At 40.7% G+C, this 16,139-nt stretch overlaps 1 protein-coding gene across 2 annotated transcripts in view; it reads right to left on the bottom strand.

The window, feature by feature from the left end:
- The window catches only part of TBL1X (transducin beta like 1 X-linked), a 193,346-nt gene that overhangs the window by 118,873 nt on the left and 58,334 nt on the right, over nucleotides 1–16,139 (bottom strand). The window lies entirely within an intron of this gene.

Here is a 16,139-nt window from a genome sequence, read left to right as displayed (position 1 = left end):
CATAGAAAATGAGAAACTTATCTCCAGAGTGGGGAATCCTATCATTAAAAAGGCACCCAGCAAAGCCTAGGGACATATGCAGCCCAGGATCCTGGCCACACCATCAGCTGGATCAATGCTGGAACCAGGACTGGTGATCTCTCTATTCCTTCTTTACATCCCATGTTCCTCTCTCCCCCTCTTGAATTAATCTCTGTCACTCTCTCTTCCCTTGTGCCCTAACCCTTTATCCACATTCACTACCACACATTTATACCTGGAGATAAGGGACTAATGAACACTAATTTCCATGCCAGGTGTGTCATTTACTAACACAACTTTGTCAGCTTTTGTGGAGCCTCTGACTTCTGTCGTTCCTTTCAACCACCAAGCATCAAACTGGTGCTCCCTTCTTAGAGTTCCTTCCTAAGGGTGGGACACCACAGTCCTTAGTTTAAAACTCTGTGAACTGGGGTTCTTTTCTGGGTCAATATTATTTCCTCATGGATTCAGAACTAACAAAAGTACCAACCAAACTTCTCCCAAGTCCATGCATTACTGAAGCACCCTTAGAGGCTACATTTTAAGAAAAATCGCCTGTTTTTACTTAGATTTACACTGCCTTTTGAAATGAAGCTTTTTGAACCTGTACACAAACAATTATCATAAAGCCTAGTCCTACCTCAAAGTACAGCCATACAAATCAAAAAGCCTTCAGCTACCTGCTGCTAAACAGCACAAGGCACTGGAGTGTGCCACCAGGGCCAAAAGGTTTTAAGAACCTTAAGCCTTGGAGAGGTATCAGCTGGGCAAAGTAGCTGACACCAAAGCAAATGATGGGGATGGATGGTGCTTCACTGGCGAAACAGTCAGGCAAGGACAAATAACACACCCACTTCAGCTGAAAGTCAGATGGCCTGAGTTTCAGTAGGTCTGGCCTTCAGGACTGAGGACCTGTGTCCATGAGAAAGCTGCTTCTGGCCCAGCAGAGATGCCAGGCACACAAGCAGGAAGCGCCGCTTCGCCATCACGGACCCAAACACCACCAGGTACAGAAGCAGAAGCAGCCACAGTTTGGCAGACATGGCCTCTTGCTGACATTATTTCTGGCCCTGATTCTTTTGAAGAGGGTTTACAAATCCTGAAGAGAGTTTTATTTTCCTCTTCCCCCACCTATGGAAGTCTGAACACACGCTATCACTTCAAAGCCCAGCTAACACAGAGGCCAGAGGAGATGAGTATCAGACTCCATACATCCTAGAGCAGTATTACAAATGTATACTCTATTTCAAGAACAAATAGAATAAAGTGCTGAAAAATGAAAGCTATTAATCGAAATAATTTTATACATTTTAATAACTCCACCATAAAGACACCAGAAATCTTTAGAGAGACTTCATTAGTGAATAAGGAATAACCATCATTGTGTCAGTGGAGCAGCATTACAAGCTAGGAAAAGCCTATTACTGACGAAATTGAAAAATAAAGCAGCGTGCATGTCAGCCCAGCAAAGCAAGCTGCTGATTTCTAGGTATGATTGCATGGAAAGAAAGAAGTTATATGAGAATAAAAGACTGTGAAAGCTGCTCCATTTTTAGAACACTGAAAATGCAAAACTGTAAACATTTTGCAGTGGGTCAGGTTTGGTGCCTAACATCAGCAGCATAGCAATCACACTGTGTAACAATAATGTCAGCAGAAATCCCCTCAAAGCAGCTCTACATTATCAGTCCACTGAAATATTTATTAAGCAAGATAGAACATCAATAACATTATCTCATAAGTTTTCTATTTTAAAAATATTTGGAATTGCATTAGATGGCCTAACACTCAAACCACTTTGTTGCAATATTTTTTAAGATAAACAAAACCTCCTAGCCTCATGTGAATTATTTATTCTTCTCTTCAGAATTACAAGCCAGTGAATAACAGTATAAAGAAATTCAGAAGCATTGAATTCAGCCAGCAGTTTTCAAGATAAAGCAGGAAACAGAAAAACTTGATCAGTAATAAAATATCATTATTTGTACTAAATTGCTGCTTAGAAATGCTAATTGTGAATCTTACATGGAAGATTTTGTTAAAATCTAGAAAAATCCCAATGAAAATAGAAAAAAATAGTTCTTGTCCCCAGAAGTCATAATTTAAGAATAAAATCAGAGATACAGGATGGATTGTGTTCGATGAAAAGCACAACAAAACAATGAATGTGTTTCCAGGCCACACAGCAGAAGACATACCCACAGCAGCTTGAGTACTGCAGGACATGCTGCACTCCACAGTTTTTCCTTTACTAAAGTATGACTGGCCCAGGTAAAGAATTGCCCTAATTGAAGGTGTTTTGTTTACCATGCTAACTTGGGCTTCTGCACAACCCAGCCCACCCCTGCCCCATGCCATGCAGTGCTCTTGGAGCCAATAAACACTGCTCAGCATTTTCAATGCAATAATTCGTTCTTTTTTTTAAGCAGATACCTCCTAGAATCACCTGATCAGCCTGTTGCACTCTGCCCACATTCATGTTATCACAGACCTTGTGGGATTGTCCAAAATAAGGGACATAAGGAAAGCAACCAGTCAGGTTAGCAAGCCTGCTCCAAAAAGCACTGCAGTGGAGCCTGGCTCAGAGAGCTTCCATGCTGGAACAGCAGTATGAAACAGGTATTCTTTCCAAAGGGCTTTTCAAAACAAAACCTGTGGTTGGCTTTCCAGTTCCCTTTTCTGACTCTTCAGCTCCAGTTGTTAAAAGAGAAATGACAGTAGCAGAAGGATAAATGTGAATCAAACAGCAGTATCTCCTACAAATAGCATTCCTCCTATTCCTTTGGCACAGTCACATTTTGAATGTGCAGTTCTTTGAAAAAGCCTTTTTTTCATCAGTACAAAAAAAAAGGCTATCTGGACAGCTCTAGAAAATACAAAGAGAAGACAGGGAGAGTTTGATTCACAAGAACACATCCTTTGTTTGATATTGGTACAGCTGCAGTGTGAAGTGTTTTCCCTGGGCTTGCAGTGACACTGAAGCAGCACAGCTGACCTCTGGAAGAGGGAAACAGCTACATGGGCACTCTCATGTTTCCAACCCATGTGCAGTGCAGCAGTCACAGAAAGAGAAGAGAGCTTTTCCAGCATAGGTCTGACAGTGCTTTGTTTAACTCAAAAGAAGGCAACCCCAACCCTGGCAGTGTTCAAGGCCAGGCTGGACAAGGTCTTGAGCAAGCTGGTCTGGTGAGAAGTGTCCCTGCCCATGAAGTAGGGGCTGTGACTAGCTCACCTTTAAGGTCTATTCCAACCCTTTAACATTCTGTGCTTCTATTAGAAAATGAACAGAGTAACAGAACCTTTTGTCCTTAGCACTAACGTGGACTGCGTAAATTGAGATTATGCTCAAAAGCAACGCTGGTCCCACAGAAAGAGCTCACTGCTTATTGTTTTAAAGGGATGGCAGGGAAGAAAAGCCTACTCAAGGAAATACAAGAAACCTATATACATCAATGCCACAAAACTGGCAGCTAATAGCTACCTGAAAACAGCACTTAGGAAAGACTGCTTGGAAGCTGGTAGGAAAGTCTACAGCCAAAGGCAATGTGCCTGGCTCTGATTGGAATTTTGGTTTGGTTGTTTTGTAGGGTTGTTTCCCTACTCTTATTTCCTCTCCCTTATTACCATAAACAGATGCAGATGATTAAGAGCCTAGCTGTGAAGAGCTCTGGTAGTTTCAGCCCAGAGTCCCCAGGCAGGGCCAGGCAGAAGGGGTTACATGATCTCCAGCCACTGCTTCCACAGGGTTCACGGGCTGGATTGCATTTTCTTGAGCAGCTGATGAAGGATTAAGCCCAGCAGATGAGTACAAAGGGTAATTGTCACATCTTAAACCAGCACAGCTAAATCTACCAGCGTTTATGAGACAGTAGTTTATGTTAAAGGTCCAAACACCAGAGAAGCTAATCACTCCTTTTAAAAGACTTTTCATTATATTCCAAGTAAGTGGCTTTCTTACTCTCTTAAGAATTTATAATTCCTTATGCCACTTCTGCCTTTTCCAACAGGATACTGAGGGAATTAATTCATTAAAACATCAAGATCATTTGAAGAATTGAAGGAAACAAACTGCTGCAAAAAGCTAGAACAATTTGCTAAAAATTGTTTTCATTATCCCACTTAATAATGGAATAATGCACTTGAACAGCAGAGAATTTTCTAGTGGGTTATTCAGGAGGAATTGTTTTGTGCAGCTCATTTCTGTCTTAGTATTAGAACCTTTCTCGAGTTATTTCAATGTAAGGGCTGTATGCATTTCTATTTCACAGCACATAATATCTGCTCATAATGCAATGATGTGTCACTCACACCGTGAGAAAATGAAGAAAGCAATTTTTAGAAGCACTAAATACTTAAAGAAACAACACTTCATTAATATAATCACTAAAAAGAAAGTGATTAGATTACCCCAGAAGACAAATTCCAAGCCTAAAGTCGTACCCTGTATATACATGGATTTATATGCATATCTATGGAGAGATATGTGTGCATGCACCCCTGTCCAGGGAAGGGCTCCCTAGGAGTGCTGGTGAGGGTCTGGAAAGGCTCCTTCCCTCCCCTCCTCCCACTGTGCTGCAAGGACTAATGCAAGGCAGCTACCTGGAGAGAAAAAGGAGCCTTCATAGCATATTTATAAATGTTAAATGGCAGGGAAAGCTGCCGAGAGATTCCTCAAGCTCAGATCCTCATTTTCTCCTGCGTGGCCATCCCTGGGACACGGCTGGAAAACAAGGCAGCCATTTTCTCATCAGCTGTTACGCTCAGCAAACCAGACTGAAGTGCTCGATAAGCTGCTGCTCTCTTCCTGCAGCGATCGGGGGCAAAAACAACCCATCACCCAAAACAGGTACAGGCACAGCCATCTCTGCACCCCTGCCGTGAGCCTGAGCAGGCACAGAGGGGCTGGGGGGAGGGAAGGAGGGATGGAGGGATGGATGGAGAGGCCTGGATGAGAACACATCCATATTCCTGGGCTGCACTACCCTACCTCTGTGCAAAACCTTACGGATGTGTGACACGGTGCTGCTTGCTCACGGTTTTGTGTTTCCAAAAATATACTGCCAGCGTGAGAAAATACTTGGCTTTTACAGAACCTGTCTCTATGAAATACTGCCCTGTGTGTCCCAAACCTTGCGGTCCTTATGGAAGAATGATTTTAATTGCACACACATATATGATGCAATTTTCATAGGCAACCTGGCTGTAAGTACCTTCTCTCACATGTAAGTAACCTCACTCAAATAGCTTTTCTGGGAACCAGACTATCAAAAACAGTGAGCACCCCAACTCTGCACAGCGTACAGATTGGGATAGTCAACATAATAGCTTGAGAATAGAAAAGTCTGTCTCTAGGTGTAAAGGAACAATGGCACCTATACTTAAGCTTACTTCTGTCTTCTAGTATAACCCACTCTCTTGTCATTTTTGTAAACCTCCATATTTTATAAGAGTGTTTTGAAACTGGGCAGCAAGAAATCCTGGGAGATGCCATTTCAGTCTCAGCAAAACATGTTCAGCCTTAGCTATGCTCAAATCTGATGAAAAAAAAAAAAAATCCCACTTAAGTTACGTCAACAGAGACTACTAAAATCCATCTACTGAAGTCCCCCACTACCCTGTGCCTGCCCAGCCCTGGCTCTTCTTTTCAAGACAAAGGCAGGCTCAAGGCAGAGCCCAGCAGGCAGGCCCAAAGAAGTCCAGGAAGTGGGGCACATGTCCCATTCAGCCACTGCCAATGGCTTCTGCTTGCCTGGCCTGACTGTGCTGCACTGGGCTCCCTCCATCTGGATGGAGGCTTCACAAACAGAAGGTGACCCTGAGCCATTGAAGTCCCCAGGCCTGGGGCTCAGTTCAACCCACACAGGCTCTGGTGTACATGCCTGGCTTGGCTCTGCAGGTGCAAAGGCATGTTTAATTCATTACATCCAGCTTGGACATCTCTTTCCAGTGGCTGGTCCACAAGAAATAGCAGTACAATCCCATTACCTAAGGCAATCCCTTTGGTCAGCTTTAAGCAATTTTGTCATAGGCTATCAGTGGCCAGGAATACCAAAACCAGGACTGCTGTCAATACTATGTGTTTTAAGCACTACATCTAGGAAGTTTCCTTCCTCTATGGAAAACAGGAGAACAGCCAAGGAGATGACACACAAATGATAATGCTGTTAGGATTTTAGAAAACCTAAAAGTAAGAAAAGCACACCTGAGCTGCCAAAACCTAAGACACTGCCTCTGCTTTGCTTTTCCCAGACAGAAGCAGAGTCTTGCTCTGACCTCTCTCTTCCTATCTCCTGCCTCCCTGGGCCATTAGCAGCTCCCCCCACCACCTGCTGCTGCTTCCATGCTGGGCAAACAGCAGCAGCTGAACTCAGCAACACTAACAAGACATTCTGTGCCCCAGTACCTGCTCCAGCTCTTGAGCACAAGCATTAAGTTTGTCCCTTATTGCATTTGCAATTTCACACATGCTCACTAAGGATGTTATATAAAAATGGTTCCCAAAACATCATTCCTAATGCTGCAAATGTTTGTAACTGTTTCCCAAAGTTACTACATGGCTTTGCAACGAGCCTAATGTAAAGGATGGCTGTTCACCAGAGATGATTCTGGCCAGCTTTTTAAGACAAAAAAGTCAGATTAAACACAAGGAGAGCACCAGTACTTAAAACATGTGATACCCTCATCAGTCATCAAAACTACTGAAACACAGCCCTGTTCTACATGATTAGCTGGTGAAGAACATGTTTTTTTCTGTGGCCATTGATTTTTACTGGGTAAAGTAATAAGTCTTGTTCTTCTGCCAAGTATTGATGCACTAAGGCATTTTTAAAATATCTTTTATTTGGAAATGCAAGATAGCTTAAGTTTTAGAGTAGAAAGTTTCCTCACTCCACTAAAATTCAAAGTATGTAAAACCACAGATCTATCAATCATGTCATCTGTGCTAAAAATGCCTTTCTTTTCTTTCTTTTCTTTTTTTTTTTTTTTTTCTGCCACAAGACTATGATATGATGTGCAGGTGGTAACATCTAAAAATGTATCACAGAAGACATATGTAAAACCAGACTACTCATTTTCTTGATCCAAACAGTAAGTAGAAACGAACCCATGCTGATCTAGCTCATACACCCCTCGGCACTAGAGGCTTCTCATCAGACCTGCAACCCTCATGCTGAAACATCATTTCCAGAAATGAAGCACACAGTTCCCCACACCTATTTCATACCATCAAACCAGATAAAATGGCTTGATCTCATCCAGGAAGGAAGGAGTTCAGCACTGGATTGAGGAGTCAGACAAGCACCATATGGCTAGAAGGGACAGGAAGACAAAAGTGAGGGCTGAACCACCCCTCAGTGGCAGCAAGAGTTACATTGGCTCAGCTGTGTTGTCTAATCAAGTATTCTAAATCAATTAAGAGTGAAGCCAATTTGTACACATGAATCTTTGTATTTATAAATGAACCTAAATATTCCACAGTAATATTCCATACGGTTTATTTCCTGTAGTACATGGATAGAAACCAAGGACTGACTGAGCTCATTAGCCATGAAAACATGCTGTTTTATCAGGCAAGCTTTGATCCAGCAATACAAAATGAGCAGCGAATGGATGAACCCTTCCTGCCCTATAAAACAATGGTTCCTCATGCAGGAATGTCAGTTAATGCCAGTTAACAGTAAACACCCTCTCTCCGTTGTTTGGAATTGTCACCAGGTTTGTAAATAATCCTCATGCATCTTCCCAGAATACTACATTTCTCACAGGTTTTAAAGGAAACAGAAAGATGCTTTCTGTGTGTGGAGAGTATTTTCCCAGGTTTTAGTTGAAGCAGTGATGCTCAAGCAGGGTGGCAGCAGACACCTGCAGGGGTGATGCTGCACAGATGCCTTCCCTGCCTCTCCGCACAAGTGGCTGAGTCACTCATCGTTTAATGGCCCGGGACAGTGAGCTCTAGCCTGTCTGAGGCACACCTGATCTGCCCATGGCTTGCTTTACAAAAGGTGCACAGCAAGGTAAAGCATTTCAGCAGTGACTCAGCACTGTGTATTAATAGCCAGCCTAAGCTTATTTAAGAGCCCGTGGCTGCCATGTGTCAGGGACAGACTGCCGAGCTGGCTGGAAGCTCCTTGTGCATCCTTCAGCACAGGGCTGACAGTACCCTGGGATGGGAGCACAGCTCAAGGAGAAGGGAAGGAGGGCAGGACACTGCTTCTGAATTGGCTCAGGTCAACTGCTAAGAGTTGGATTCCCTTGGTCCACAGCAGGAAGTGGAAGCAGAGCAGCTGATGAAGTTGTGATGAATTAGGTGTCTTTATACCCTCCATGCAAAGCAAGCAGGACAGAAGGCACTGCTTAGAAGAATCTTGTATATTCTGCATGCACACACATACCCATGTGCAGAAATGAAGTACATGCTTTTGGTCGTACTGGAAAGCACAGGGAGGTAAGAAATAAAGAGAGTCATTGTAATCTGATTAGCTGTGTAATTAAGACTAAACTGGGAGATGAATGAGAGAAACTATAAGGAAGGTTTTTTCCAGCACAGTATGCTGGAGAAAAAATGAGAAATCTGGTGGAAATCTAATGGGATAAAGTAACAGATGGTAGGTGGACACCCAAGGGACATGAAATGTGCTTAAAGATGATAATGGCTAACAATATGATTAAGAGTACATGCAATCTCACAAAGCGCTGCATGGAACTGAAATGTAAGTACTAAGGCCACAAATCCCTTAATATTACAGATTAGATTTACATACTTTGAAAGACACCTACAAGACAAACAGGAAGAACACTTACAAAAATGTTCTATATAACACAAGTATTTGGGCTATTTAAGGGAATGGCTTGTGTTGCTATCTTGAGAAACCAGCAAATAACTCTCTACAAATATGGTACAGGACCACAGGACACATAGAACAATAAACAATTGACTCACTACAGAAAAGAACAAGTACAAACCACTGTCATCCGAGGCCTACCTCACACTACATCATTCTACTGGCCTGTAAGGACCCTGGGGGAAAAGGCAGATCAAACCCTACCCACTTTTTCAATCACAACTATACCAGCAACTTCCAGCAAATCTTCCACATAACGCACTGTTCTCCCAGCTGGTACATGTGCAGGAGTAGGGATTGTGGTCTAAAAGCTGGACACACAAGCAGCTCAAGTTAAGATGGCCACTGATGCTCAGGCACTGCTTTCAATTTCCTCTTGTGTACCAGCAAATTTGCTGCAGCAGTCTCAGTAAACTATGGTGGTACTGTGCCTTCTAAATATTTGCCAATAATTAAATAATACCCATAAACAATACAGCCCAGCTGTAGAATTGCTTATTTCTCCACAGAGTAAATGAACATTATATATGAAAATGCCAGATATATACAGGTAGATAGATACATAAGTACACAAAACAGTGTTAAATGGAGTAAAAGATATAAACCAATGCTGCATTTATTATAACCCAGTTATTTATGTAGATTTATTTTAAAATATATCTGATTGCACTCACAGCACTGATGAAGACAATAGTAATGCACTAAATATCATTAAACACTTAAACTAAAATTCCTCCTTGATCGCCCCTACACAACCACTTTGATTTTATTTTGCCACCCCAGGACAAGAACAACCTCATAACCAGAAGGTCAGAAAATTCTTATTCTGTTACGAGAGCAAACTAAATAATTTCCAAAAGCAAGAGTCCTCTCCCAGGCCCAGTCCTGCTTTTGGCTCTGCCATCTCCAACTGGCACTAACTGAAACGAGGGGACTGGTAGATTTAGCACTTCAGCTGATATCAATTACTGCTGTATCACACAAAGCACTCCCTGAAGTAATCAAGAGCTAAGCTGCTTATGGAAGGAGTGTAAAAACTGCACTCGAAATTAAACAGAAGCCAGTACACAGCAGAGACATAACCATCCCCTCTGTAAGAAAAAGAGATTTAAATGGGCAGCTGCATTCTGCATCAGCAGAATTACAACCATTTCTGTGAATGGTTTTAAGGTGCATAGAGAGGTCACTGTGTTCCACAGATTGGGTTACTGCAAAGCCAACAGACAATGACTACATAAAAGAAACAACTGGGCACTGGACTGCCTTAAAACTACTGAAGAGAAACAGAATAAGCCAGAATGATGCTGACTCTGATGCAGCTTCAGAGCAAGCATCATCCTCTTATTTATTCACAACTAACATATGAAAACTTCTCAGTGTTTTTACAATCATAAAATAATGAAAAAAAACCCCCGAAGTCCCAAACCACAGATCTAATTTTTTTTATCCTAGCACAGGAAAATGGTGGGAGGTAATAGAAGTGAGCCCAATTAAATGTGATGTAAGGAACCAACAAGAAACAAACTCTTCAGAACCCTAAGTTGTAACAGCTGTCTTGCACGGTTGTGCTTTTGTCTGTTCTTGGGATCCCACCTCAATGGTTTCTGCTCAAGGACAATTTTGTTTTAAGGATGCTTAAAGGAGTACTTGTCATATAGGGCAGGCTCACTCAGCTGAGCAGGCAGCTCAAGCCACGGCAGGGCCCCCCTCTCTCCAAAAGGGCAGATATAGATAGGCTTCCTGGCACCTTTCCATCCTTCAGTTTCCTACTGCTATTACACTGATGATTCAAATCTAATTTTAACAAGCAAGCAAGCCTTCTGCTGTCAGCAGCCATTGTTCCAAGAGAGAAGGAAAATACTTTAAGCACATTTTCGTGCCTTTCAACATCTGCATTCTTGTATTGCTTTTGTTCCTGGAGAGGGGCACAGAAAAGGAAAATAAGGGGAGCACTTCCCAAGATAAGGAGCTGAGATATCAGTTTTGTCACTTATCATTTCCTAAATAAATTAAATTTTCCCAAACACTGCATGGGTGGAAGAAGGGTATTATTCATTTAAGGACTAATGCCTTGAAAATCTAACAAAGTTGCTACTGTAACAAAGCAAGATTCAAACCATATTCCCCTAAGAACACATAAAAACAATGGGGTTTTTTTCTTTTTTCAAAAACAGAAATTTTTTTCCCACATACTTTGGTATAATTCAGTCCTACACAGCCACAATAGTTATCTTTTTAAATAACTAAACATATTAATCTCTTTACAGCTAAGTTTGTGTGTAAATGAAACTCCTTTACCAGTTCAGAAAGAATCAAAAAAAATCCTTACTTATATACTATCTCACTTGATTTGACCATTCACCATGTTTCTAAGTGTTGACATAAGAGATCAGAAAAAGGAAAATAATTTGAATATTCTTTTGCATATTTTTAAGATGGCCTTCAAAAGCCAAGTGAGCACAGAATAACACGCTGAGTTATTAGCTGTACAGCAAAAGAAATCATCCCATAAAATGTGCATTATCAGTGAAAAGTTGCAAGGGGTAAGACATTCACTGAACATCCTTAGTTCTGAAGATCATTGTATGAGAAGGGCATAAACTCAGTTCCAATAACCAAGGAAAAGACAAGCACAGAAAAGTCTTCCAGGCAAGGAACAAACAGGCCAGTTTGTCCTGAGTTACAGCACATTCAAGTTAGTTGTATGACATGTCCTGATGTTTATATTGTATGATTTTAATAAATCTACATTAGAAGATTAAATATATCTGCAGGTCTCCTAAATAAAACAAATGCTATACTGTGGTGCTGAAATATGCAACGAGTTTTCATTACCTAGAATTCACATCAAGGAGGTTATTTATACATTGGAACAGGAAATATTTAATAGCAGTTAACACCCTAAAAGGTGCAGAAAATGTTACCTGTGCAATACACTGCTATACTGTTGTCTCAATGGCAGCAGACAGAACACAGGGACCAAGTGTTGCAGTCCCCTCAGACAGACATTGTGTAACCTGCCCAAGGTATTTAATTTGATCTCTTTGTTCAAGTCAGTGACATTTGCATTCATTCACATTCAGCAAGTTATTAATCTAAAAAAGCTAAGAAGTCTTTCATTTCTTCCTGTCTTCAAACTCCGTTTGTTCTTCTATAAAATTAATACCATAAATAAAATGTTGCATTTAGACCTGCTGTGATACTGCCAGCCAATTTTGCTGCAGGTAAAGGTCAAGGAAAAATTTATTAAAAAACAAAGCATTTTTTTCCCCAAACTCCCTATATTAAAGAACAGAGCCAAGCATTTAAATAAACTCCCAACACAGGTCAATCCTTAATGGGCTTGTAAGTGAGCTGTGTGTTTTAAGAGCTAGCCTTTGGAGCATTACTGAACTATTTCTTGCACAGCAACTACTGTGTTGAAACTGCCCTCCAGAAACCTGTGATCATCATCTCAGCTAAATAACCAGCCTGGATGAAAGCCCAAACCCTAACTGAAGGCCTTAATAAGCACAAATCCAGCAAGAGACACAAGTTACCTCCTACCTCTGCTGGGTTTCCTCAAAAACACAAGTTTTGAAACTCAAACTTTCAATTCTTGCATTAAACACACTGAAAGAAATTGTATTTTAGAAATTCACCTGAGCTGGACGGAAAAATTTCAGCTAATTCCTTGTCTCAACTTCAGTGAATGCTGGGGGAATAACAAAATCTGTTTCCTGCTTGAAATCTTCTTTTTCTTCTTTCCAGTGCATCTTTTTATTTCCGTAGCATCCAAACAAAAAGAACCTTCTCATATTATAAATCTTCACATGGTTATTACCAGATGATGGCCAACTCATAATTTCAATCTTCTTTAAACAAAAAAGATTGGATTTTATGTTTTCTACTATAAAAATTAGCTCCTGCAGAACTACCAAACTATTTCTGCAGTAAACTCACATTCTTAGAGCTCCTGGTATGAGTACCACTCATCCAGGTTGCACTCCCATAGCAGTTAAATATCCTCCATTCCACATGGACAGCCAACACACTTTTTATTTGTTAGTCTTGTAATGTTATGTCAAACCATGGAATAACTGACTGGGACACCTTCAGGATACACAAATGACAACTGCTGAAGGAGCTTCAGATATTATGGGCTTGCACAGATTCAAACAAGAAGACATCACCTTGCTATTCCTCATCACTATCTTTACAAATGAGTAGGGTAATGTGAAATTATGAATGGATTAAGAGCACAATAATAAAGAAACCAACACCTAAGACCTCCTGGAGTGAAACAGGAACAAAATGCTGATATTTAGCTCAGAAACAGCTCAACATAGCTTTTTCCAGTGACCACTGGAGCCAGTAACTGCTGTATTTCTTAGGGATTCAGTGGGTATTTTAGGGACAGCATGCAGGACAGGCTTCTGCAAAAGTAGGCAAGTACTTCCCATGTGTTATTATCATACAGAATTACCAGAGACACAGTCCTGTGCATCTGGCTTCTAAGCAGAGGAGATACTGCAACCACTGCCTTCCTCATGGCAGGCATGCACCCAAACCAATAGGCTACTCTGGATGGATGCTCAACATTGACTTGATAGATATGAAGTTGCAGACACAAGGTCATGGGATTTAATGCAATGAAAAGCAAAAATATAAATACAAATGGAAAACAAGGTATGGCTTGGGAAAATGCAAGATTTAACATGTTTGGTATGAAAAAAATTCAGATCAGTAATAAGGAAGGTAGGGAAGAAAGGGAGAGAGTGCACAGAGATATAAATGATGTAGGAGGTATTATGGGCAGTCAATCTAGAGAGCAGAATTTTAAAAAGAAAAAAATCTCTACAGATTCAGGAGAACCTGGACTACTGAATTTCCTGATTAAATGAAGGTTAGTCTCTCAAAAGCAAAAAGGTGAAGAACTGACATTTGAGTAAAGAAAAATAATTTTTTTACAGGTGAAAAATGGTAAAGTGGGCAAAGGGATAGTGGGATAATTGTTTACAAATATCTAAAAGAAGAATGTGCACAGAAAAAAGATGACATTTTCTAACAGCTATGGAAACTCAAGAAGGAGCACATGGAAAGTGGGGGCTTTTTTGGTGGTTTATTTTTGTTGGGGTTTTTACATAAAAATATTGAGGAACTAGAAGGAAAGGCTTCTTGGAGGGAAATTACTGTTGGCCTGTAAAAAACTGCCAGAGAGAATACTGCAAAGATACTGCTGGACTAAGTAACAGAAAATGAACTGATGGGAACAGTCCTGTACCAGAAAGAGGAATTGGCCTTGGACAATGTAAAAAACCACTTCCCAGTCTGCTTATCTGTACACTATGCATACAACTAAGATATATTACCTGAAAATTTGTGCTCCCTTTTTAATATAACAGTAATGTACTTTATTACCGATTTTAACAGGCTTTAATAGGAGGAAGCATACATTCAATTATTTTATTACATGCTTTGAATATAAATGGTGAGCATCTGCACTCTAGTTTACTCCTTCCGTCCTCACGCTCTCATAAAAACAGCACTGGCACATTTTGGAATTCAGAGCAGCCCTCCCCAGCCCGGCCGCTTTCTTGGCTGGTTTGCTGGGATCTATATATCCAATCTAATTATTTTGATTCCCATTTCCAACCCTATCAGTGGTGCAGTCGTGCAAGAAATCAAAATGCCAGTCTCCTGAATGTGTTAGAACCTAAAAGCTAACAGCTACTCATTTGCAGAGGCATCACTGCAGGGCCCAAAGCCCCTGCCACCAGGCAATTTATGTTCAGGGTTCTGGATGTGACTCGAGAGGGGTTTCCCAGCACACCAATACTGAGCATTTCATATAACATTTCAGATATGCTACAGGTTGTTGCATCATCTTATTTTGTCACAGCATAACTGACCAAAAAACCCCCAGCAACGCTTTGTTCTAATTTAGTCTCTTTTTAAAAACTCAAATCCTTCTTCTTTGTTATTTTTCCCTTTGTTTTCTTAAAAGGCAAAAAATAGGTTCATACAAGTTTATCTTTCCTTAAGTGATCAGAAGAGAGAGTCAGCAATAATCCTGCCAAAACACCTACTATCCTCTCAAATCAGGGGGATCATATGTTGCTCAGTAGCTGAATTTCCCTCTGGATCTTTTCTCTGCTTAGACGCTGTGCCCCTCTTGAATTACAGCCTTACTTAGATTACTAATGCTCAGCACCACCAAAAATATTCCCATTCATTTCTCCAGCTTTTACAAACATGATAGCATGATTTGTGTTTAAATATAAGCGTCACCGTTTTACTTTTTATTATGAATATCATATGTTTGGCAAGCTGTCTGACCTTCCTTATGATGATGAATGCTGCAGCAAACAATTTGCTGTATCTTTAAAGAAATGGCCAATTCAATTACATTATGCCAGAAGCTTTCAAATCCCTCTCTGCCAAATGTCTTTGCTCTTTCCTGCCACAGACAGCCCATTTGTATTCCAGCACAGTAGGACACTTGTTTTGTTGAAGCACACAGTTCTAGTTAGGTACTATCAACAGAGCAGTATTTCAGCTCTCCAGCTCTGTGCTCCTTCCACCCCCTCTACCCTCGGTTATCAGGATTTTCAATTTTACTGACCAAACGTGTATGCATTACTAATTATGTGCATGAAATGCAGCAGTTATCGACTGCTACAACAAAATACATTAGTGGCCAATTACAGGAGTTCTTGGCAGCAATGGTTATCATTCTAGTGGATTTAATCATTGCACTTAAAGTGAAGCTTGAGATTCCCTTTGAGATTACACCACTAATTGCTTCTGTTTTGCCAGTTACTGCATGAGCTGTTTGCAAAAAGGATCACTAAAGATGCTTTCTAAATATGGGAAAGCAGCAAACAGATGAAGCCTCCTGTAATGAGTGTCCCCCCAGTAAAACCACAGTGTCGATTTATTCTCCTCTACGATTCATATCCCCCCTGTCACCCCCTCTTTCTCTCTCATTTCTTGCTATTTGGGCAGACAGCAGCAATACAGCTGCATTGCTATTCATGTGAATCATGCCACACACTATCATTTATTTATATAGATACTGAGAATATTACACTGCAAAAATAAAAAAAAAGCTTCCCCCTCTCTTCTGTGTTTGCAGAGAGGATACTACTAATTATAATGAGGATTATGACAGAATGTTTAAATGGTCTTAGACCTTAAAAGGAAAAAAAAAAAAAAAACAACTTAGGCCAAGTACATTAATTATTACATGTACAACACCATCCTAATAGGCTTCAGTTCTCCAGGAATTCCTAA

This window comes from Haemorhous mexicanus, chromosome 2 (assembly GCF_027477595.1).
Source record: "Haemorhous mexicanus isolate bHaeMex1 chromosome 2, bHaeMex1.pri, whole genome shotgun sequence".
NCBI classification, from domain to species: Eukaryota; Metazoa; Chordata; class Aves; order Passeriformes; family Fringillidae; genus Haemorhous; species Haemorhous mexicanus.
Note: the sequence above shows the minus strand (reverse complement) of the source record. Positions and strands in the feature narration are given on the sequence as shown.